Source organism: Carassius carassius, chromosome 39 (genome assembly GCF_963082965.1).
Source record: "Carassius carassius chromosome 39, fCarCar2.1, whole genome shotgun sequence".
NCBI lineage: Eukaryota > Metazoa > Chordata > Actinopteri > Cypriniformes > Cyprinidae > Carassius > Carassius carassius.
The window spans coordinates 25378714-25405110 of record NC_081793.1 but is presented as its reverse complement, the minus strand read 5'-3'; the positions used below and the strand labels follow the sequence as shown (position 1 = coordinate 25405110).

The 26397-nt window shown below is 36.3% G+C and overlaps 1 protein-coding gene across 8 annotated transcripts in view; it reads right to left on the bottom strand.

Moving 5' to 3' along the window:
* The window catches only part of LOC132121681 (cadherin-18-like), a 214639-nt gene that overhangs the window by 96683 nt on the left and 91559 nt on the right, over positions 1–26397 (bottom strand). For 2 of the 8 annotated variants that reach the window (XM_059531345.1, XM_059531351.1), the window contains exon 1: positions 6223–6360. The exons of 5 other annotated variants lie outside the window; for them this stretch is intronic. The gene's annotated coding sequence lies outside the window, so the exon portion shown is untranslated. Of the gene's footprint in view, positions 1–6084; positions 6147–6222; positions 6361–26397 lie in introns of those variants that run through there. One more of the 8 variants, XM_059531350.1, reaches the window with a different exon arrangement.

Here is a 26397-nt window from a genome sequence, read left to right as displayed (position 1 = left end):
TGAAGCCGTTTAAACTGTAAGAAATGTTTCAACTATAAGATTCTTCTTCTTCTTCTTCTTCTTCTTCTTCTTCTTCTTCTTCTTCTTCTTCTTCTTCTTCTTCTTCTTTATTTATTTTTTGAGCAGCAAATCAGCATATTAGATTGATTTCTGAAGGATCATGCAACAGTGAAGACTGGAGTAATGATTCTGAAAATTCAGCTTTGCCTCACAGAGTTAAAATTACATTTAAAACATTAACATGCAAAACTAATGTTCTTTTTTAACTGTAATAATATTATTTTTCAATGTAACAGTTTTACCTGTATTTTTGACCAAATAAATGCAGCCTTGAGCATAAGAGAAATGTTACAGATCCCAAACTAATGTATAGCCTTATATAAAATAAAAGATAACTTGTTCTCTCCACATATATGACACAGCGTTTAATAAGAAAAAAGTTAAAAATAATTAAACTCTATACCCTTGCTATAGGCTACATGTTGGCTACAATATCTGTAGTGTATGTGAGCATTTGTTGTATGACAAACACTGCTCTGTAGCAAAATGGCCAAGATGTTAAAGGCTGTGTTTGGAGTCTTAGGTTCATGGCAAGCGATAAGATGACCAAAGTCTTTAAAATAATTGGCATCACTGCAGTGTAACAGGCTCTGTAATCCATTCTACCCTCCATATCTCTCCTTTACACTGTGACGCACACAGAACTGCTTTTTTCGCCTACTGTATTTCCCAGAACAGCTCATTTGCATTTCTGGTGCTATTCTATGTTTCTATTTCAGTATATCTTCCCGGCATGGGAATGATTTTGGGCATGCTCCCCCATGCATTTCTGTTGCTCTTTCTTTGCTTTGTCATCCTCCGCAGCCTGTTCATCTAGTCACAGGTTGGCTGTACGTGTTTGGATGAGTGTGGTATTTCAAAGCAATTAGCATGAATGCACGTTTCCCCTGCAGTCTTATTTACTGCGTGATGTGTGAAGTGGCTTTTGTATCTCATGAGTGTATGGGATGAGTATGCACATGTGTATGTGTGTGTGTGTGTGTGTGTGTGTGTGTGCGCACAAATGGATTATTTTACTGAGCATTGTTAACGAAATGTTTATAATAGCTGCCTTTTCCCTTTGCTCAGTCAATCAAAAGGTTATTCCACTACGACAAGACTCTGCAATAAGAAAATGGATGACAGTAACATAAAGATAACAGTGTTTCAGAGAGCAACACATTCACTAACCACTCACAAGGCAGTTTAGCAGGTGCTAAATGAGCTGATAAGCATCTAATGCATGCCAAATGTGCTTCACTGCATTTACATTCTGTTGTGTTCTAGGCAAAAATAGTTTTTTTTTTGGTCTAATATATATACAGTACAGACCAAAAGTTTAGACACACCTTCTCATTGAAAGACTTTTCTTTGACTATGAAAATTGTAGAGTCACACTGAAGGCATCAAGGACTATTTGACCAAGAAGGAGAGTGATGGGGTGCTGCGCCAGATGACCTGTCCTCCACAGTCACCGGACCTGAACCCAATCGAGATGGTTTAGGGGTGAGCTGGACCACAGACTGAAGGCAAAAGGGCCAACAAGTGCTAAGCATCTCTCGGGGAACTCCTTCAAGACTGTTGGAAGACCATTTCAGGTGACTACCTCTTGAAGCTCATCAAGAGAATGCCAAGAGTGTGAAAAGCAGTAATCAAAGCAAAAGGTGGCTACTTTGAAGAACCTAGAATATGACATTTTCAGTTGTTTCACACTTTTTTGTTATGTATATAATTCCATATATAATTCCACATGTGTTAATTCATAGTTTTGATGCCTTCAGTGTGAATCTACAATTTTCATAGTCATGAAAATAAAGAAAACTCTTTGAATGAGAAGGTGTGTCCAAACTTTTGGTCTGTACTGTATATATATTCTATTCGCCTGCCGCAAGTTATGTTATTACCGGCAATGGTAAGAATTATGAAAAAAGGTATTTAAACATGGTTATGTACATTTCTATTAATTCTGCAGCAAGTTCTTCATCAAATGTTGAAGAAGAGCATTATAACCTGGAATGAATTCACTTTCTGCATTTTAAAGAGTCGATTCAGGTTTCTGGATCACTGGAGAAGCAGTGCTGTAGATTTGCATTAAAGTACAGCAGATCAAAGTAGTCTGCTGCGTCCACTGCATTTCATCATTACTGATATAATTTTTTCAGTGAACTGGGCATTCAAATAACACATTTCCAGTGTGCATTTCATTTTAGGTGAATCCTTCCTCTGTGTATTTGAGTGTGGGGTGGTGGGGGGGGATTATTACCTTGCATGAGTCTTTGAGTAGGTTATGTGTTTTAAAGTGAGCTATATTATGTTTTACTGAGTTCTGTCTCTCTCATAACTAGTTCTGTCAGAAGAGCTACTGAGGAGTGAAGCTCATGGGGAATCCTGAGGTGGGAGAACAGATAAAGATGCAGGAATGCTAGAAGATTTCAGAAATGACAGAGCGAGGGATAAAAAATGATAGAGAGATAAATGAGGTGATATTACCTTTGGTGCGTTGAACAAATCAGCTTTATTAATATAGTACTTCCATAAAATGCCAATGGTGTTATAAAAAAAATGCCTTAAAGCCCTTAAATGTGCCACAAGAAATTATGTTGGTTTGGGAAATGAAAGTGATGGGAAAGGGGGAGGAAAAGGCAAATGAGAGGGCAAGGAAAAGGAAGGAATGGGGAAAAGGAAATACAGAAGTAAGAATGGACATTGAAAGGCAAAGGGAATAGGAACAAGAAATAAACTAAAAGGGGTAGGGGAAGAACAGGATGGCGTTGGGGTGGTGTTGGTGCAGTGTCTAAGACACATGCCTTTGGTGTGAGAGACCCGGGTTCAAATCCACTGTGTGACACCAATGTGTCCCTGAGCAAGACACTTAACCCCTAGTTGCTCCAGAGGCGTTCAACCTCTGACATATATAGCAATTGTAAGTCGCTTTGGATAAAAGCGTCAGCTAAATGCAAATGCAAGGAATGAATTGGGGTAACACTTTAAAATAGGGAACACTTATTCACTATTAATTAGGACTTATCCCTCAATAAAATACTAATTTGCTGCTTATTAATAGTTAGTAATAGAGGAGACAGTGAAATAAAAAAGAAAAAGGAAGTAGAATGGAAATGCAAGAGGAAGTGGAACAGAAAAGGGAAGGGATAAGAAAACAAGAGGAAAGGAAAAGGAAAGGAGGGAAAATAGAGCAAGGTACAATGATATTCAAGATAGAGTAGAAAGTAAAAGAAAGAAGACAGACAACAAACTAAAGGAACTGTAGACAGGTAAACAACGCAAGGATGAAGGCTGCATGTGCCATCACAGCCTGTCTGTGATCCACACTCATGTTTCATCACACATTCTTCTCTCTTACTGAGACAAATCACTACTTTCTTGACAACCATAAGCATCCTTAACAATCTCAAACAGCAGGATAATCACTTCATTGCAAGCTTTTTTGTCTCCCAACAATGTTTCTCTCCTCAAAGTGCTGTTTGAAATCACTGCCTCAACACTTAGTAATAAGCCACATGGTATTTGTCTTGCGCAGACAAGCTAACACAACAAACAGAGAAGTATAGACATTAGCCTCCTGCAGGCAAAGCCAAATCAGCCTCCAATGCTAGTCTAACTCAAGGTATTAATGACTTTCTGTTAGCTGTGACACAGGCAGCTTTTAGCATCAAAAGTATTTGCTTAATTAAAGGGCTACAGGAAGTAATGAGCTGTCTGGACTAGATAACCATGCATTCCTGCTTTATTAGGATGAGTCAGTTGTGCAGAGGATGAATTAGAGGAGTAGTATCACACATCTGAAGGTTATGACGCCTCAAGGGATTCATTCACTCATTGACACTTTGGTTTTCTGCTTTGTTTGGTGTGAACCACCTTTCAGAGGTTAACAGGGTGAAGGTTCAAAGATTGATTTATTATGTGGCCTACATTAACACAGTGTGTTCTCATGAGAAGACCCTTCAAAGATGGTCCCTTCTCTCGATGAAGTGTTCAAAAGGCCATTGGTATTTATAGTATATGTAGTCATGGATTCCAGAAGGAGATGGATTCGATCTTTGAACCTTTACCCTGTTTGTAACAAACAAGTTGTAATATTGGTAATTTAGATTTAATATTATATTTTACTTAATATCTTTATATTGTGTGCTTTTTTAAACTATTTAAACATTTAATTTACATAGTAATCAGAATTCAAGATATTATACAGGTTTTTGAGATTGCTCAAAAATAAAAATAAAATATTATTATTGTCATTATAATTTGTTTACTATTTTAACTTCCCTTGCTCTCTCTCTTTGACTCGATTTCTCACAGGCTGCACACACTGCATGCCTACTATTATTGTTATTATGTCTAACATTATCACCACTAGTATTATGATTTCTTCATTGCACACTGGTTGTTCTCTGTGTTGTTTGATTCTGTCTTTCTGGAAAGGTGTTTTATTGCTTTCTACTCAAGGCTGCACTGACAACCATTCTTCTTCCTATTTTTGACAGATTAAATTGATAATGAATCAAACGTGTTTCATAAGTGAATACCATTCAAAAAATAAAATATTGAATGAAAAACTAATTTTTATTATCATTATTATTATTATTAGTATTATTATTATTATTATTATATTCATGTGTTAAATTTAATATTATGTTTTATTATTTTGATATTGTATGCAATTTAGAAAAATTTACATATTTGCATTACATTTTTACACAGTAATCAGAATTCATGATATTACATAGATTTTAACTTAGCTAAGACTGCTCAAAAATACAATCAATTATTATTAACATTATATAATGTAATAATAATAATAATAATAATTATTATTATTATTATTATTAATAATAATATTATTATTATAAAAAAGTAGTAAAACAAAATGTGATAGTTCCATGATTTATTATCTAGCCCATACACTCCAGAAATGATGTGCTGTGGTGCTCTTGCTAAACATGCAGGTTTGAATCTGCCCCTTGATCCCATTCCTGCTCTCAGTGTGAGGCTCTCATTTCCCTGTGCCCTTTCATTCGTTTTTGACAAAAATTAGCCCCAAATAAACCTCAAATAGCAAAGGCACTCACTTCATTCAATGCTCAACAAAATCTTCAACCAAATGGTTCACGATAAACAGCTCAGTCATGCTTTGTCAAGTCAGGGTATGTGAAGAAGCACTATATTGCCATACATGCAGTATCTAGGCCTGTATGTCAATGGTCTGAAAGTGATTTATACAGCCAAACGCCGCTGCTCTCTGGAGAGCATCAAATCACTCAAATCTTACATCCAACTCCTCTGCAAAGTGGCCCAGTCTGAATCATTTCAGAAGAAGGAGCCGAGGAAAGAATGCTCTCCACACACGGCAGACTCCGAAAGCTTTCTTGATCTCCTTCACCATGGGTCTCTTTCTATCTTATAAAATTTTCCATTTAACCCTCTGACAGCACAAGCTCTGTATCAAACCACAACCGTCCTTTCAGGAGCTGTAATAGAGCAACGCTGTCTCCCCAACTGCAAACGGCTTTGTGTGCACGTCTGTGTGTGTGTGCAAGGGAAATGTGCAAATAAAAAAACAAGCTGCATCTGATATATATATATATATATATAAATTAAATACAAATGTGACGTTAAGCAGAAGCAAACACCTGGCACCACACCACATATGCAGATGTGCATCAACAACTTCTCCTCCAGCAGTGGAATCTACCCAAACATTAATTAGCATTCATCTGCCGCCCCTGATCTCCTCTCATTTGGTCTAGATGACGGCGCGACCCCGGCTCAGAGCTCCAGCCGAGCGCTGGATTTTAAGAGCGGCTGTAAGAAGATAAATCGTATAAGCCGCAGACATGCACCTCTCAGCTGCGTCTGGCAATCTGATGAAGCGCACAGCATCGCATACACGGCTGAACAGCGTCGGTTTACGTCGCCACGCGCAGCAGGAGATACTCAACAGATAACGCACAATGAATACAGATCCCTTTTATCCTGATGTTGACTTATTGTCTCGTGCATGCTGAAAAATAAAGTGGCATTACGCACTTTCTTTAGTCGGTTGATGCACAGCAACTTCCTTCAGATAACTCGCTCACTCTGCCTACACACTATAAAATAAATAAATAAATAATAATAAATGAAAGTTCTGTAAGATGCACGAAAAAAGAAAATATCCCACATTACCTAATGGTACAAGTCCATAAATGTGCATCCGGTGCGTGCGCTAAAGTTTCCAAACAGACTTTCTGTCCCATGCGTACCATTGTCTCCGCGTGTCTGCGCTCCCCTGTCGAGCGTGTGCTGCTCTGCTCCGTTTAGGATGCGTGCGTGCGCGCGTGTGTGGGAGAATCCTCTCTCACTCCTCCGCTGCAGCAGCTCGGGCGAGCCGAGCGCTCTGATTGGCCGTCTCAGAGCTCACAGAGCGTCCGTCATGCGTGCGCCAGAACTCGATGCTTCACTCTCTCTCTTACTAGATTTCTCACAGGCTGCACACAACTATTATTTTTATAGGCTATATATTAAGTTAATTTCATGTCTCTCTTTGATCATATCAATATTATCACCACTAGTATTATCATTACAGCATTTTCTCTGTAGCACACTTCTGCTTTCTTGAAACATGTTTTATTGGCTTTCTACTCATAGGCTTTTGCACACACTAAATCGATTATGAACCAAATGTGTTTCATAATTAATGAACTATGCAGCATTGACACTGTTATCGAGCAGAATTTAATCAACACTGATCTGACTTGAGCTGAATAGCGACACGCAGTACTGCCGCTCCCTATACACAGAGTACGCAGTCTGTGTAGGGCACCAACTCCCAGAGGGGGCACCATCCCAGTTGCTCAAAAAAAAAAAAAATACAAAAAAAAAAACAAAAAAAAAAAACATGCGCCATTCTCCCATCCGCGCTCCCGACTGCTCGCACCCCATGTTTACAGCTGAATGTTCATAACTGATGGATGGACATCTATGCCCGGGTAAAGGACATCAGCAATCCAGCGCAGAGAATAGAAAACTAAAGAAATGCACACCATATACATTTTTTATATATATTTAAATATTAAAATTATAAATCATTTAGGTAAAAACAAGGACCGTTTATCACTTTCAGGCACATTCCTGTGAATATATTTTTTTTTTCAGGTTCCCTTATGGAAATTACCCATGGTTTTAACAATAACACCACAAATCATCATTCTTGTAGCCATGTTAACTTCAAATTAACCATCGTTTTGTTACTTCAAATAATAATTTACAAAGAAGTATTAATATACTGTAATATTTTTGTTGTTGTTGTTGTTGCTATAAAAACAGACCTAAGCCATCAATAGCCTTTAAAATGACTTAAAATCCATTATATATAAAAAAACAATGAGGCAATAATGATTGGTTGATAACACTGTTAAAATACATAATGTAGGCAAATACAAAATAAACAATTTATGTACACTTACAGGACACTCAAATCCTTGTTTAGGCTACTGACCAAACATTTAATTCAAATATTCACTTAATCTTTCATTTTTGGCCACCTTTTTGCTATAGATGACACAACCATTATAATTTCTTCAACAAAAAATGTGCCTATCACAACCCCTTACAAAAAAAAAAAAAACATAGTTTTATCATAGTTAAACTGCTTAATTTCCTTTTGCATGATTTCTGAATGCTTGGGACTATAAAATAAATTCGAGTCATAATTAAGTTATAGCCATAGCTAAATGTCGAGAGCTACAATTGTAATTTGTAAATAATAAAATGTATTCATTTACTTTTTTATTTGATTAAAGTTCTATTTTCACCCCTATAGTAGGTGGTTTTTTTCCACCTAAGGGGGGTACAACAATACAATCCTGCTTAGGGCACCTATTTGGCCAGCAGCGGCCCTGGCGACACGATTGCCTTCTGTGGAGATGCTGATTGTTAGATTAAAGGAAATGTTCACCCAAAAATAAAATTAGCTGAAAATCGACTCTTCAAAGTACTGGTCTATAATTCATAATAACACTTCCGTTCCATCAGTGGAAAAAAGAGGTCCATCCCCTTTTGTCCTCTCACATCAAAATCCACTGACATATTTGTTTAAAAAAATTTTTTCTTGTAAACGTTACTTGATCTGTGCATATTTCTCTCATGATTCAGACGAGACAACTTTTTCACAGAGGAAATCAATATTATTGATCGAGTTCTTTTTTATTTAGGTAGAATCAATGGTTTAAAGTTAAAAATGTCTTAATGAAGGATTTGTTTCTTACAAACGCATAGCTTTCAGTTTACAAGCTGTTAACTGACGGACTAGAGTTGGATTGGTTACTTGTGGATTATTGTGATGTTTTTAATAGCTGTTTGGACTCTCATTCATTGCAGAGGATCCATTACATATGCGTGACACTGAAGACACTGGAGAAATGATGCTGGAAATTCAGCTTTGCATCACAGGAATAAATTTAAATGTTAAAATATGCTAAATTGGAAAAGTTATTTTTAACTGTAACAGTATTTCACCATATTACATTTACATTTATTCATTTGGCAGATGCTTTTAAGCAACTTCTGACATTTGAGGAATACAACGAGATTTATCATAAGACGGCAATTAGCATGAGAACTGCCCATTGTACAAGATTTTTGTCAGCATTCAAAATAGTAAAAGCTAGGAGAGGAAGATGATAAACGATAATAAGAGAACAGAACAAGTGAGTGGATAGTATTTTTTTATTTAATTAATGCATAGTAGAGATCATTCAGATGCTCATGGAAGTGATGAGTTTTCAGTTGTTTCTTGAAGACTGAGAGGGATTCGGCTGTCCGGATGGTGTTAGGTAGGTCATTCCACCAACAGGGTGTGTTGAAAGAAACTCCTTGAGAGAGAAGTTGTGTCTCTCTACGATGGGACCACGAGGCGTTGTTCATTTACCGACCGCAGGCTTCTGGAGGGGATGAGTGTGGAGGAAGGAAGATGCAGAGCCCGTGGCTGTTCTGTAGGCAAGCAACAATGTCTTGAACTTTATATCACTGTTTTTACTGTATTTTTATCAAATAAATTCAGCCTTGGTAAAAATAAGACTTTTAAAAACATTATTACAAGTGCAGCTGAAGTCATGTGACCAATGAGGCGATGCAGACTTAACTACACAAACCCATGACAGTCACACATCCCATATATCTCATCAGTGAGCTTTACATCAGGGCAAACAGCCCAAACAATACACAAAACTACTCAATCGACTTCCACAGCATGCATCAATATTGAAGCAAACCAACTATACGGAAGCAAACAAAACCATTTGCTCATCCATATCCACTGATAACACAGAGCAGAACAGTTTGCAATGCATTGCAGCAATATTAAAGTAAACAGTCAGTTCTGTCTGAAAAGTAAACAGAATATAAACAGAAAATAAATTGGATATATGTCAAACTATTCCATTTTATTATATCGGTTTGTCATCCCTCGCTCATTTTCTCCTCTCGCTCCAGCAGGTGGGTTAAAGTCCAGCAGCTTATCTTTTCTCAGTGCCTTGTGTCTGGGGCTTTGAAGGGAAACTTAATGAATAATGAAGAAAAGACGAGACGTAGTGAAGGAGAAAAAAAAAAAACAACGAGACAAGGAGTGGGAAGGAGAGGCCCTTCACCAGCCTCCATTGCCTTTGAAAGGATATATATGTATTAATAAAAGGAGTGAAGGCCTCTCCAGCATGTTCAGCCATCAATTAGGCGGACAGCAGGAGGAGGTGTGGAAGAGAGGGGAGAGAGAGGTGGAGCGTGTGAAGTGCCGGACGATTAAACCGGTGAGAAGGAGAGGTGAAGGCTGAGGAATGAGGACTGCTGAAAGACAGCGGGGACACCAGACAGTCACTGACGTCTCAACTTCACTCATTTCTGCCATTTATCATTCACACAGGCTAAATGCCCTGTCCCCGGAGTGCAAGCGGTAACGTTTGCCACACACAGGGCCGGACTGTCGAAGAGTTTCGACTCGAATGTGTTTGTGGTAAAATCAATGACGACCTTTCAACCATGACTGTTCAGTCTTACGCCGCTGAAACTCCAGAACCTTCCAATCTAAAGCAAGCTACTGTTACTGTTATCCATGGCTTTCTTGAATTCAACAGAACCAACAAACAGACCAATGATTTTTGGTCAATTTTCCCAGATAAGAGAGACTGTAAATTGAAAATGCATTTATCTATTAAAAAATGATATTTTTTACTTTTAGGAGTACACGGCATATGGAAGACCTCAGAGATAACATTAACTGTTATGGGTCAAACATAAATAATAGTACAATAAAAGTGAAACCATGAAAAAAAAATGAGTGTAAAGTCTTAAATGTATTTTAATCATTTATCATTCACTTTTAGGAATGCACTAGCGTCTAAAAGATAATATACTAAATTAAAAAATGCTAAAAAGTAATATTATTCAGTTTTAGGAGTACACTAGCACATAGAAGACATACATGGGCGAAGGTTTTAACATTCTTTTATCGGCCACAATTATTTAAATTTAAAACAAAAATTCAAAAAAGTCAAAAGTTAAGTAAAAAAGAAATAAAATATAAAAATAAAAAAATCCCCCAAAGAGAGTATATGTGTTCACTTTCCATTTTGGTGATAAAATTCGCGGTTCTGTATCTCAGTCCAGAGCTATTGGCAGGTTTTGATCATCCGCCGCAGAGCAAGCAGTGAAAACAGAGTATGTATCATGTATGGTGGTCTTCACTTGAAACTGAGGAGCAGTTGCAGTGGCAACATATAAGTATTTACCAGCAGGATTTACAATAAATCCATTATACATTTATATTAACAGCACATCCAAGCGTGATTACCCGAAGCAGTGTTAATGTGCAACACATTTGATGGGAAATCAACAACAGACGTAGATGTTGTAAGTGATAAGTAGGACTGACTGCTTGGCACATCTTGACGAGGACAGCCTTTAATGTATAGTATGGTTTTTATGTTGTGTTAAATACAAGACAGACCTTCAGCACTGATATACTGCTTTATGGTGGCTGTGACTGACATACTGATCTGGAAAAACAACTTCTTTTCACCTCTGTGTCTTCAAATAATGAAGCTTAAGACATGATTTAACAGCAGCCAATCACCCATAGGAAAGAAAAAACACAAACAAAGATTTCTTAAAAATATTTTGGTTGGTTCAACAAGACAACAATGAGATTAAATGGAGAGCAAATTCATACTTTTGTTGAAGTCTCCAGCTTCTAACATTTGTTTTCTGAAAAATAAACCATAATAATAATAATCTCACGTGTGTCTCAAAATGTGTGTTTCAAACTCAGATTTGCAACATACCAAAATCTAAAACTAAACTAAATATCTAAATAATAAATATAAACAAATTATATTTAAACAATATAATTTATGCAGTATATCATTTCTCATAAAACTCTTCAAAGACCAATTGATCTGTTTCTGAACAACTATTTACATTAATTGTATGTAATATGCTCTTTAAATCAGCAATCTCATTTGTCTTTTTAGAATTTTTATGTGTTCAAGTAACTTGAAAACATCTAAATAAATAATAAAAAAGTATTATTAAAAAGTAAGTCAAAAAACACAATTTCAGCAAGTTATTTTAATGGTTCATTTAGTCAGAAATTATTTTATTCTTGTTATTATATATATATATATATATATATATATATATATATATATATATATATATATATATATATATATATATATATATATAGGGGTGTAACGGTACGCAAAGATCATGGTTCGGTATGTACCTCGGTTTTAAAGTCACGGTTCGGTTAATTTTCGGTACAGTAAGGAAAAGAAATGCAAACATTAAACTGCAGGTTGTTTATTACTATAAACTTTTTTACAATTTGTTTACAACAAGTTTTTTTATTCTTTTTTTAAAAATACTTTTTAATAAAATATATATAAAATAAAAAAAAGAATAAGAAATAAAATACTGCTGCAAAGTTCTCCACTTAAGATGTTCGTTTGGAAACACGAAAATATACCTATGTTCCGCACACAAAATATTGCATTCGGTCATTCGGTACACACGTGCACCGGTACGAATACACGTACCGTTACACCCCTAATAAATAAATAAATATATATATATATATATATATATATATATATATATATATATATATATATATATACAATAACAATAGACAAATGCATACTCTATTGATGTATAAAATGCATCACTATATAAAATATATATATATATATATATATATATATAAAACTAAAATATTAACAATAAATTAAAGTATAATACAATTATAAAATATTATAAAATAATATTTTTAACAATTATTAATTATGAACTTAATAATAATAATAATAATAATAATAATAATAATAATAATATTATTATTATTATCATTGAGTTCATAATAACTTATGGAATATAATTGTCTGTATAATAAAGGCAGCTTGTGACAGTTTAACACTGAATCAAATTAATAGTTAGAAGTGAGTTGCATCATTGTTAGTATTCGTTGCAGGCCCCCTGGCTAAGCAGCACCTCCAGGATGAGCACCAGCACCATATCTGTGGAAATGGGGAATGCGATTGGCCGTGTGATCGGGGATTGGCAGAGGCAGCAGAGAGTCACCCGTTTGGGCAATTAATCTGCGTTGAGCTCAGTGGAGAGAGATTATGCAGTCAAGTGAATCTCATTTCAAGCTGCGGATCTGGTGGGAGGGTATGCGTGGGCTACTCCATGACACAAAGACAAATGACCAGCGAGCAGTCGAGTGTCAGCAGAAGATTGGAGAACCAAAGGAGGAAGCTGTATGGATTCTGTCGAAGTCCATAATCCACTGCTGCTTTTGACTTCAAAAGAAAAGATTACGAGCTTCTGCACCGATTAAATAACCACAGGCACTAGCAATGCCAAGGTCATGGGTCTGATTCGCAAAGTAAACCCTAAACGCTTGTATAAAAGCAACTGCCAAATGCATAAATGTTAATCATTAGTGCCCTATGAGTTGTTTTAAATATGTTCTGTGTGTCTCTGCATGATTGAGCGGTCAATTTTGCCTACTACAAAAACTCAAGCACACTAATTGCTTGATGTTTCAGCATCTGCTGTCTCACTATATGAGGACATGATCACATGAACTTTATCTCCATAGCTTTGTCCGTTTCAAAAATTGACTCTACACTCTATGAACTGCAGAACAATAATGTCACCGGATGTCATCAGATTCTTCATCAGAATACTCAGCTACATGCCTGCCCACATATGGCAAACAGGAGGCTGAGAATGTTTAATTACATATTCAGCTTCATAAGCAACTGTTACTGTAGCTTCTCAAATGAGAACTTTCTCCTTTAACACAACAGAACAAAGCAAAACAACAACAACAAAAACCTTGTCAGTTCATGTATTGAATCTATTCTCAGAATGTCTTGTCCCAAAATATGACAGGAGTGAACAGAGCCCGAAGCTGAATATTCTTATAACATTACCGTACAGCAGAAGCAACAACTCAGAAGTAATATCTCCATGATTCCCCTCATGCATATTCACAGAGGCTGCCGAACTGGTGACAAACGTCTCCCAGCAGGAAGGATGGTCTCCCGGGACAGCCATGGAAGACACTCAGGCAATTAAACTAATCACATGATCCATACGAACCACGGCTCCCGCAGCCAGAGGCGGAAACCAGACACTAACTCTGAAACAGGTGCCGCTCCTGACAACGGAATAGAGCAGTAGTTTTTACTTCCACCATATTTTTATACGAGTACAAATCATAGAAGCACTTGTGCTGAAAATTACTGCTAACATCCAATTTTTCGACCATCATTCCCTAAAATGAAGTAAGCCTACAGATGAGGACTTGGCTGGCTGTAAATCATTTATATGTAGAACTTGTTTGGCAAGTCACTGGCATTTATGAAGGAGAAAACGTAAAATTGATTGGATACCAGTTGAAAGTAAGATCCAAATTATGAGGGAAATGCATTGTTGGTTTGTTAAATAGAAATGGGAAATGAATACAGAAAACACCACAGTTGTCACTCCCTCAGATCTGGTCCATCATCACACTTGTAGAAGAGATTGGACCAAGAACTGAGAGACACATGAGAGACACTAGAACAAAAGCTAAAGGGAGCTAAAAAAACGAAAGGAGACAAAATATTTTTGGACTGCTGTACATGCTCCTACAATGGGAGCTTTCATGTTTGCGGTTGCCAGATATCAAGAGATATAGTTCATATACCCAAATCAGAGCTTTCTCAATTAAAAGGATCATTTTTCTTCTTCATGTTGTGGTACATTTTTGCAATCTGTCAACCACGTCACTCACTCTACATCACAGAAGTGGCGATGATGATCTAAAACAAAGACAAACAAGTAACCTGGGGTTTAGCGATCTCCATGTGAGATATTCAGCTTAAATGATGTACATTTGACTCAGGACTAAGTCTAATTTTAAAATACTAAGACTGAATTAAAAATGGCTGACAAAATGAACACCAATATGTACTGTACTTAATCACATAATACATGTAAACGCATACCAATAACAAAGCACCCCCTACATTCATACTTGGAAATAATACAACTGTCAAAAGCACCAAACAACAGTCTAAATCTAGATACAACACGCACAGTACAATAACTCACTGCTAGGTCAGGCTCATTCAGAGATCAGTATGGAACATCCATCGCTGATAATTACAGGGTAGCATTCTAAAAGTAGGCTAAAGCGTTCACGTCTACTTGTCTTAAAAGCTAATGAAATATGGTTACATTTACACTTTATTTAATCAGAGAGAGAGAAATGTAGACCATCTGCTCAACCATGACAACAAGACATCGACAACAACAATTATACTGTATCTGGCAGTTAAAAATCTTCATTTTAGACAAAGATACTCAGAAAAGCTCAGTAAAACTCAAACTTTTTTATGCAGATCACATGTTAAAGTACAATAAAAAAAGGAAATTCAAAGAAGTTAATTACCATATGTGAGTTAATTAAAGTCTGCTTTTCATGAGAACCACATTGTGATGAATTTCTGTAAAATGTAAAGCAATATTCTACAGTTTTTTTTTCTTTTCTAATAATACAGCATATTGCTGTAAACTGCAATGAATTCTGGGGTGGTTTATCATCTCTTTTGTTCGTTTAAATATTTCTAGCTGCTCTTTGCATCCTGAGATGGAACAGCATCTCCAGCATGAAGTGGTTAAAATTGATCAGTGTTTTTAGTTTTATTATGGCCATGTTGGTTAACTTGTGGCTTTAAAGTTATGCATGGTAATACTGTATATGTTTAAAAATGTAAAAATATCAAATTGCATGTCCAATTTATTTTTTAATTCAAAATAATACTAAATACACTGTTTATGACATTTCATGCAAATGTGAAAGTTATAGATTACATACATTTTAAAATGCTTTTTCAAGATTTTTATTAATTCTATAACTATTATTGTTATTATTATTTTTTTATGAAATAATAGGTAAAATAAAGTAATGCATTATGCAACACAATCAGAAAAAAATATATACTGCATGTCACATCCTTCTAAATATAGCTTACACACGTTAAAATAGTTTATGGTAAAAAAAAATAAAAATAAAATCTACAGCAATTTTAAAAAATACAGTTATTTACTGTAATGAGGAAATATAGGAAAATGCAGTAAACTAATTTAAAGCAACACTATTATAGTATTACTGTAATTATAATAACCGTACAGCAACACTGCTGCCAGCATTTTACTGTACAATTTACAGGGCATTTTTTACAATGTAGCTCTTGATGCCGTATCAGAGGCTTCCTAATTAAGAGGTTTCGGTTTCCTAAAACAAAGTGCAGTGCTATCGCTCCACAGGTGCCTCCTCAAACGACCTTGAAATTTCCCTTAGTAGACTCCAAAATCTAAGCTATAATGCTCACATTTCTACTGTAGCTTAAGACTGTGGGTCAAACGTCCCCCAGCAGGAGCCCATTACATCCTTCCCGAGATGTTTCAGTGACCTTCATCATCATCTCCCCAAGCAACAGAGGAATAACAATTACAATCGCAGGAAAGTGTCCTTCAGTTATTATGTGATTCTAATCAAACCAGCCACCCTTTACATAATCAATGGTACTTGAGCAGGACATGTCATCTTTTTAATTCTTTACTATTTAAACCCACACGGATTCATGCACACTTGATTTTGGCTCTTCAGGGACAGCTTTTTCTTTTTCAATAACTGATGCAATTATTTTGAGTTATTTTCAGTTTTTCTGTACATGAAAGCGACATTATGTACAGTCGACAGAAAACAAGGAGTTCGCTGGTAGAGACGTCTGATTTAGCATTTCATTCATGCAGAATCAAAAGCTAAAACCTTACTCCCTTTCTTGTGCTGTGGAAAGTTTATGTATGCGTATATGAACTGTGTGTATGAATGAATACAAAGGAGTTAATGATTTAATGGAATGTTAATGGCTTAAGCTCTAGCACAAGATGCATTAAAATGGTCAAAAGAAATTACAATTCAAAAAGCTTCTATTTCAAATATTGTTCTTTTAGAATTTCTATTCAAAGAATATATATTTTCCCACACAATCAGCAAATTAAATTGATTTTAGAAGGATCATGTGGCACTGTTTTGTCATCAGAGAAATAAATTACCAATGCATGTATACATTTTAAAATAAAAATAAAAAAATAGAAAGCAGATATTTAAAAGTAATTCAAAAATTTACTATTTTAATGATCAAATTAATTGAGCCTAGGTGAGCATAAGAGACTTCTTTCAAAAACTTTCAAAATCATACACACCCCAAACCTTTGAATGTTAATATAAAATACAATGCATCGGTCAATGCTATTTTACTATTTTAACTACCTATGGATGGTCAACAGTGATGTCAGTCAATTTAACAACATGCACAGCAACATTAACTCTGCTGTGTAGGTAAAAAAAAACATAAAATAACTTTTAAATCTTGACTACAAGAATAACTGCCCAGAAAAATTTCAGTTCACTCAACATAAAATAACCTTATGTGACACATTTATGCAACCATTCTTTCAACTCAACAAATTATACTTGGTTATAATTATTTTTTTTTTATAAAGAAAACTATATCCAAGCAACTTACAACAACTGCAAGTGATGCCAGAATAGAGTGAAGTGATGAGCACCTGTCTAAGGTGTTTCAGTAATATCAGATTATAATTTTAATTGACTCTGTGTCTTTAATTGTGTCTCATATGCAAATTGTATTCTCCAGGCAATATTTTTAGCTGTATGATATTTAGCATACTAATCTGAACACCAGGTGAGTGTAAACTGACATGAACAAGGTACCCCTCCTGACATCACGGAACAACAAGACCTTAGTCTCTCTGAACTGATAAAAAATACTCCCTGTATGCATCCATGTGATGATTATGAGGAGACTAATGGAGTCTTGTGCTTGTACATGATGCACATGATCAATATTCACCCTGAGAAGAGAAGTATTTATGTCTGCGGATGAAATCTAACACAGATATCAAAGGGCTGGGGACGCTATCCATGTAACCGAACACATCTACCCAGAAACTGACAAGATATCCATACGACGTGAGACAGACACAAGAAACTCTCTTATCTAAAAATGGATGGCATTATGTCTGCAAGGCATGAATATATGCAAATAATAATATAGAAAAGAGCAAAATATAAACCCTGTAACAGCTCAAATAGTTGTCACCAACTGGACATAAACTATATTAATATATTTAGAATTTTTTTCTTAGTTTTTAAAAAAGTACATTAAGTCTATTTCGTATTAACTTTGCAACATAATACAATGTAAGCTTTTAAGTTTTTAAATAATTAAATAATATAACTTTTTTAAATGACCAATCACTCAGTATACTGCTAGAAATAATTTAACTTAATACTATATATATATATATATATATATATATATATATATATATATATATGATTTTACTACATTTACTGAATTTCTGTTCAAATAAATGCAGCCCTGAGAACCCCCCCCCCCCCCCAAAAAAAAATAAATAAATAAAAATACAAAAATTACAAAGCGGCAGTATATGTTATTTTTGTGTAGAATGTGAAATCCCACTGTCACATAGCACCTTCTTATCACAGCAACAACAGTGTAAATAAAGCTTGAAAACACTGAAACTACATGCCCTAATTAAATATTTATGCCCTGGTGCATGCTGGGAATACCCACAGCTCTAGAAACCAGTATCCCATACTCCAGCACCACAAACAACACAACTACTTAAAACCCTGCACAAACTCACTCACTTGCACTAAAGACATATCTTTGATTACAATAGTAATAATGACTGTTTTCCTGTATTTCAAATGGTAGCTTTTTTCCCCTTTCAAAGTTGTAGAACATGTTTTACAAGAAAATACTATTTTTCAGTCTTTCTGTTTTTTTTTGGTAATTATTTGAGAAATTCAATAGCAATTTCTCAGTAAAAACCGTCACAAATAGTGTATTGGCATTGATAGTCACAAACTGCACTTGGTCCCATATAACATCACATTGATAGATAGATTTGACGGTTTTTTTATCTACTTAAATCTGTGAACATAAATTACATTGAAATCAATACTTCAATCACTGTAAAACTACCATAGTCCTTAGAAGTGATAAGTAATGTTTACTTGAAGTTAGATCATGTTATGTAAAGCTAGAGATATGTGCTTGAATTGAGTGCACATAAAAAAATAAAATAAAAAATTGCGTAATATTTTGACCTTTTCCTCTGCTTAACCACAGTTTCTTTTTTTTTCAGTGTGCAAAAACAACAAACACCTCCAGCTACAACAGCATACAGACACATTTAGCCTCATCTGCTTCAGTCAGCCTGTGGATCCATGGTTTTGCTCATTTGTTGCACTTCCTTTAATACTTTAAACTAACCAGTTGCTCTGGGCACACCTGCATTAGTTATGTATTGTTTTGGTTTGGCCTGAAGATCAAGTCCACTTTGCAAAATCCCTTTTTTTAGAAACACATTAATTCTTATGTTGCTTCTTGCTTCTTCCATTGAGGATGCATTGATACTGGAACACTGGACCTGATGCGATAGGAATCACATCTGTAATGAGGTTCGAATACTAACTGACCTCTGTCAGGTTCCCTATACAGTCACATTACAAAATCCACCAAAATTGGAGCTTATGAAAGTTTTATAACTTCAGTGCTTTAAAAAAAAATACTTGCACCATAATGGAAAAGAAAAAGATTAAACAATTTTTTATGCTCTTTATTGCCTAAAATTATCAGACAGAATCATTTATATAAAAAGATATCAGTAATCTCATTTTCCAAGTGTTTGCCAAAGCATAGTCTACTGAGACAGAAGCAAAAACCCTCTAACTTTGTTCCCCAAAAACTAGAAATCTCTAAATCATCAGTTGCTGGACATTCAATGGCTTAAAATCTCTGCAGTTTGCTGGGCTGGTGTTCCATTTATCCGCCCCCTTCCACTGTGTGGATTACTCTTTAAAATTTAAACCAAGCATAAAACCAGCTCAGGGAGTACTTGTAAAATCCCTTGTCAGCCCCCATCCAATTACTCTGCGCTGGTTCAATGGACATCAATGACAAATTCCTCAGTTCGGGAATAATTAAAACAGATAGGTTTGATGCCCTAGTGTTGTCTAACTCTGCTCATCAAAGAAGTGCACAAAATCAATTTCTTATTACTATGACTTTTTTGTAATCTGTAGAATACATATTAGAAGAAGACTTTTGTTTAAAAGATATTTCTGACTTCAGAGGCTTTTCACAAAGGAATAAGACTGCACACCAACTTCATCTGCAGAGAATAGAAAAGCATGCGTTCAAAAGGTAAATATGCTATTTCTGACCTCAATCTGGCCTTCCCATAAATTGCAAATCCACATGGAGTTTATGTTAGAAGCATTATTCGCATGGATTATTACCAGTGGTGGATCTGGATTTGGGTTGTTGATGCACAACGAGCCCAAGGACTTTTTTTTAAACAAACAGCAATATTTTAGATAATAATATTTATAAGAAAGTGAAAATCTCTTAAATGAATAGTTCATCCAAAAAATAATAATATTAATACTAATACTAATAATAATAATAGCTAATACTCTAGGTGAGTTTGTTTCTTAACCAGAACAGATCTGGGAAAATTTGAGCTGATTAAAAACATCACAATAAGTTCATAAGTCCATATCAAGTCCATAAAAAGTCCATCCTCTGATGTTCTCTCACATCGAAACCCATGGACATATTTATTTTGAATTGTTTTTGTTTGTAAATGTTGCTTAATCTGTGCATATTTCTCTCCTGATTCAGATGAGGCAACTCTCATTCTGGCAGCACCAAGTCAATGCAGAGGATTTATTGATGATCAAGTGATGTAATGCTCAATTTCTCCAAATCTATTCCAATGAAGAAACAAACTAATCTACATACTGGATGGCCTGAGGGTGAGTCCATGTCAGCAAATTTCCATTTTTAGGTGAACAATTCCTTTTTGTCCTCATTAGCTCAGTTTAAACAATGATGTGGAAATGAAAATAAATAAATAAAAAATTGAATTCCATGACCTCATTAAAATGAGGTCCTAAAGAGCCCCATGATTAATCATTATAAAATAATTTTAAATGTCATTTAGATGGAGTAGCATATCCAAAAGTCAGGGTTTTATTTTAGCTTCATTTTATTATCGTCATCATAAGCACATCTTTGTCAATAACAAACTGTATATTTTTTTCTGCCAACTAAATAATTACTTATCACGACACACTGAAAGCATGATCCCGTAACTGATGCCGGTCAAGACAATTAATGTACATAAAAATATATCGGAATCATTGTATCTGAGCCAACCTATTATAAATTTTCCTGATACAGGAAGCCAGCATTATGGTTAACCCTTGCATTGCTCATACAAGGAAAGTTAGACTCACCAAAACCAATTTACAGTAAACACAACTAAAGATACAATTCGGTGCAAACAAATTAACAGTGTAGTCCTTAAAGGTGCCATCTGTCATATCTGGCAAAAAATCAAGTCATACTCCACATTCCATACCAGATGGGGGCAGTATGCCTCAATAAAGTGAATTGGTCTACTCTAGAGTAACAAACGAGAAACGGCATAGTCTCTATGCTCCGCCCCTACCTTCACAACAACCCTAGAGCATAGCCGAAGCCTATAAGACAGCGGTTCTCAAATGCAGTCCTCGCGCCCCACTGCTCTGCACATTTTGAACGTTTCTCTTAGCGCTTTAGACATTTGTTCTATTCGAACATAAGTGCCCTGCGAAGTGGACATCACAGGATATTCAGCCATAATTCCAGTTCGAAGCGAACGTAGCTTTATGTTCCAATCAAAGTGCATTGAAGTGTGCAAGACGTGAATTTAAATTGTATTGATTTACAGAGGTATATGATGTCACAGTTGTCCATGTTTAAAGACGCTGCACAGCACAAATCAGTGAATGAATGTTTCGATGTGAGGTAAACTTCAACAGATTTCCCCTGCTCAGAGAGTAGGGAGCAATGCACATTTGAAAAACAGTTAATGCACGGAGTTAATTTCTAACGAGCTGATTATCTGAATCAGGTGTGTTAACAAAGAGAAACGTGCAAAATATGCTGAGCAGTGGGGCGCGAGGACTGGAATTGAGAACCGCTGCTATAAGAGGATGTTTTGCCTCCAGAGGAACGTTGGGTCATGTCAAGTGATTTTGAAACATGACATCTTCAAGCTACTCCCCTTCACCTTTACCAGTGAATATGTTCATATTCGTTTTGTTCATATTACATTGAGTTGTATATACACATTATTTGAATTAAATTAATTTGACAGACAGCATTCTGTCAACATCATTGGTCAACATCAGACAGCTGATGTTGACCAAGCTAGCGCCAACCAACGTAACCAGAGCTGCCAACTCTCAAGCATTCACTGTGAGACACACGCAATTGACTCTTTTCACACGCTTTCACGCCACACATCAATTTTCTCACGTACAGAAAAACCACGAAGCAAAGAGGACACGGAGACCAACAGACTAGTTAGAGCAGGTTACTTATGATATAAAAAAATGGGTAAGTTATAGCTAACTTAGCTAATTATCAAACGCAGCTACGGTTAGCCATCGCTAACATTAGCATGTTTATAGAACAGCCTTCGATACATTTCTATGTTATAACTTCCCGAAAAAAAATACACAAACATATAAAACAAACTTCTAGCGAAATACTAACAGCATCTAACTTACCAATCCAAAAGAAATGTTGCAAGTTCGGTGTCGAACCTCATTTCTTTCAGGTCCATCAGTTGTCTCCAGCGATTGAAAGCAGTGCCGATGTTTACTCTGGTTCGGCTCCTTTTCTTATCGGATTTGATTTGTGATTCCGAGCGTGGTTGTTTCCCTGTAGCGGGTGGTGGTCTCTTGCCAAGGGCTTATGTCATCCTTCCACTCTCTTCCCTGAACTGAAATGAAGTAGTGGGCTGTACTTTCCACATGATTGACATCAGGTATAAGTACGCCCACAAGCCGTGCGAGTTATTCGTGTATTGCAGGTTGGCTGGTGGTTATGTTGCCCGCATACCGCCTCCCATGGCCGAAACTGGTATTACGACACCTGTCGGGCCGGGGCTAGTAATGCTACTGCTAATTAAGGTTGATATCTCTGCAGCACTATAACTTGACATTTTTTTAATGACTTCATCGCCCTTATTTCTTCTCATACTTTTGATGCGTGTAGGTCATTTTTTTTTATATTTTTACCTCAATTTTTGCACATGGCACCTTTAAGTGTTTACGGTTTCGAAGTGTAAGCATGCTGTTAACAACAAAGTCTAGTTTTACTTTGCAGCATATTCTAGCCCAGGGGTGCCCAAACTCGGTCCTGGAGGGCCAGTGTCCAGCAGAGTTTAGCTCCGACCCCAAATAAGGTATACTTACACTAGGCACGGTTGCCTTGAACCGAGCCTGAGTGTGATTATCCCCCCTCCCCACTCCACCACTGGCCTGCACTCACACTTGCACTAACATTTCCGGACACTAGTCAAACGAACCGCGTTTTGGGGGACAAACACACTCGGGCACGGTTCAAAATGCCTAGTGTAAACACACCCTTAGCAAGACCTGAACCAGCGAATCAAGTTCTTACTAGGCATACTAGACACTTCCCGGCAGGTGTGTTAAGGCAAGTTGGAGCTAAACTCTGCAGGACACCGGCCCTCCAGGACCGAGTTTCGCCATCTCTATTCTAGCCTAAAACTGCACATTTAGACAAGAGTCGAGAGTTTTATAAACGTGTAATGTAAACAATAAAAATAATTTTATATGTAACTTACTGACTGTTTAACCTAAAATAACTTAAGTATCTTATAAAGCAGGGGTGCCCAATCTTGCAATTTCTTGCAGAGTTCAGCTCTTAACCTAAAAAACACATTTGAACCAGCTAAAGAAGTTCTTCAAGAAAGGTTTCAGTCAAAATGGAAGACTAGAATCATTGCCTAAAATGGTGACACTGAATTGACATTTCTTTGGATTGCATTTTGCTTAGTTATTTTTACACACAATGTGGATAAGCTGCAGTAGGTAAATACATCAGTAATGTGGACACACTTTTCCATGACCAAAAATAAGGCTAGCAGTAAGTAACAGTAGTAACAGTAAGTAAAATATATGTTTTGCTGCTGAAGAACATTACTACGGCTGGTTTATTTTATCCCTGAACAGTTCAGTTCAATTCAGTTCTATTTTATCTATATAGCACATTTAAAAACAACCATGGTTGACCAAAGTGCTTAATGTCGGAAAAAACAAAAATAAACAGTTCAAATTACCCATCACTCAAACTCTGTTTTCAGATTCAGTTTTTAGCTAAATGGAAACCTTCAATGGATGGGTGGATGGAACAACAGAATGACTGTACAATGGATGGATGGATGGATGGATAGCAGAATGATAGAACAATGGATGGATGGATGGAGCAACAGAACAATGGATGGATAGATGAATGGATGGATAGACAGCAGAAAGATAGAACAATGGATGGATGATAGAACAACAGAACAATGGATGGATGGATGAATGAAAGAATTATAGAATGATGAATGGATGGATGGATGGATAGAATGACAAAACGCTAGAACGACCGAACAATGGATGAAACAACAAAGATAGAACGACAGAAAAATGGATGGATGGATGGATGGATGGATGAATAGATGGATGGAAAGACAAAATGATAGAACGACAGAACAATGGAAGGATGGAACGACAAAACAATAGAACAATTTATGGATGGATGAAATGAAATGATCAACAGAATGAATGAATGAATGTACATCTTGGTCCAATATGATTTATACTAGTTTGTTGCTTTTCCATGTTATTCACCAGCAAAAAAATGCTGGAAAGCACTGGTTTATATTGAAGGGAGGTCTACTGGTTAAACTAGCGAAGAGGCCTAATAGGGACACCAACATATTTGGTATATTTGGATACCTAGTTTTCAAAGAAGTCTGTGATAGGATCTGTAACTGAGTCAAAATGCGTCTTGATCTCATCTGACCTCACACTGCTTTAATCCATCCGTCTCCACTGCTCTTGCTGTTTTAGTCTATCAGGTGGCATTTGTGGGAAGCTGAGTCAACCCTCAGATACACCTGCATGCTCTTGGTATCTTCACAGTGACAGTGGAGCTAACGACAGATGACGCGGCCCTCTCGCTGTGACATGAAGAGGTGCAGACAGAGATGTCTCAAAGGACTAGACCCACAGTCACAGTCAGGGAATGAAGAGTGGACACAAACACGCACATACACAGTGAGAAAATCTTGCTGTTAAGGATATTCACACGAGTACCACATATACAGTATGCCCTATTCACATTGCTTTTACATTAGCTAGTTGTAATGAATGATACCTCAAATTGCGTGGCTTATTCTCTTCTTTACGATCTCTCTTTCACTTAGAAAAGTCTCCCTTTTGATGTGGTTGTTAATAAAAGTAACTTTTTTTACTTGCCACAAGAATGCTGTTGTGGGTGAGGTGTGATGAGCGCATTTGACAGTCAGAAAAATCAGACATGAGGTGCGTGGAAGCCTCAGAAAGCTGTTAGGTCATAATTAATTTGCTAGTGGTGCACTGAAAGATGATACTTAAAGTAAAGTGGTTTAAAAACCGTAACTATGATTAATAGCAAAGCTTGCTGTTGCACATGCCACTAAAAGCTGAGAGTCCTCAACCCAAGTCTCATTTCAGACACAAACTATCTTTTGTAATGAGCAAAGTCACTGATATGGGGTCACCCTGTCTATCCTCTGCAGTCTGCAATAGCCTAATTATTCCCGTGTTTGACTTCAGTCCCAGAGATAAACGGGTTTGCATTGCAACCAGCATGGACTTCTACAGGAAGAGTAAAAAAAGGGACGCCGCTGAATCTGGATTTGCTAGTGATGCAGAGAAAATAAGCATTCCACAGTATTGTGTTTATATCCCACTGATATACACACAGTCTAGCACAACGTGTCTTTGGTATAGTCAATGTGCGGTGGTATTCCAGGGCTAGGAAACGCTCTCCCACGGTGAAGTGAGGTGGATCACAAATGTTCTCTGCCTGTGGATCCACATTGTGGGCCCAATTCAGAGCTATCTCACAACTCTTTATCCTGGTCTTTATTTTGCCTCCCTCTCTCGATATTTTGTGAGCCGAAAAGAATTGTAGAATTAAACATCCTTCCATTTTGGAACACTGAATCCGTGTTTCGACACAATATACACAATATAATAACGTGTTTTGAAATCTCACTATTATTCTTAACGCAATAACTCACCAAAAAAAAAAGCTTAATGAAAATGAAAATGTAACTTTTATGTTTGGTTGACAGCATTTTAGTTTGACGACGAATGGCTGAAAAGTCAGGCAGTGGCAGAACTAATGTGGTTTGTGAGTGCGCGAGGTGCCTGTGTGATCAGATGGATTTAATCAAATAAAGATACAAAGAAAATTTGAGATTGTCACAAAAGCGAGCGTAACCTATACTTGTTGCACAGTGTTTTTCTTTCTTTTGTTAATCTGTTAATTACATTATAACCTATTATATATTTTGCGCAATCCTTTTTATTTGTATTCCTTTTACAGACTTAATTTCAGTTTTTCCCCTCACACAGAAGCACTGCAGGTGCATGATGCGATGATTGAATCTTCATGTTCTTGTTTCCGCTGCTATTTATGCATATAAAGCTTAAATCTTCGGTTGACGGTGAGGAAAATAAAAATGAACAAAATGCTGTCATTCTACAATTCTCCACTGTATTTACTATGCTGCGCA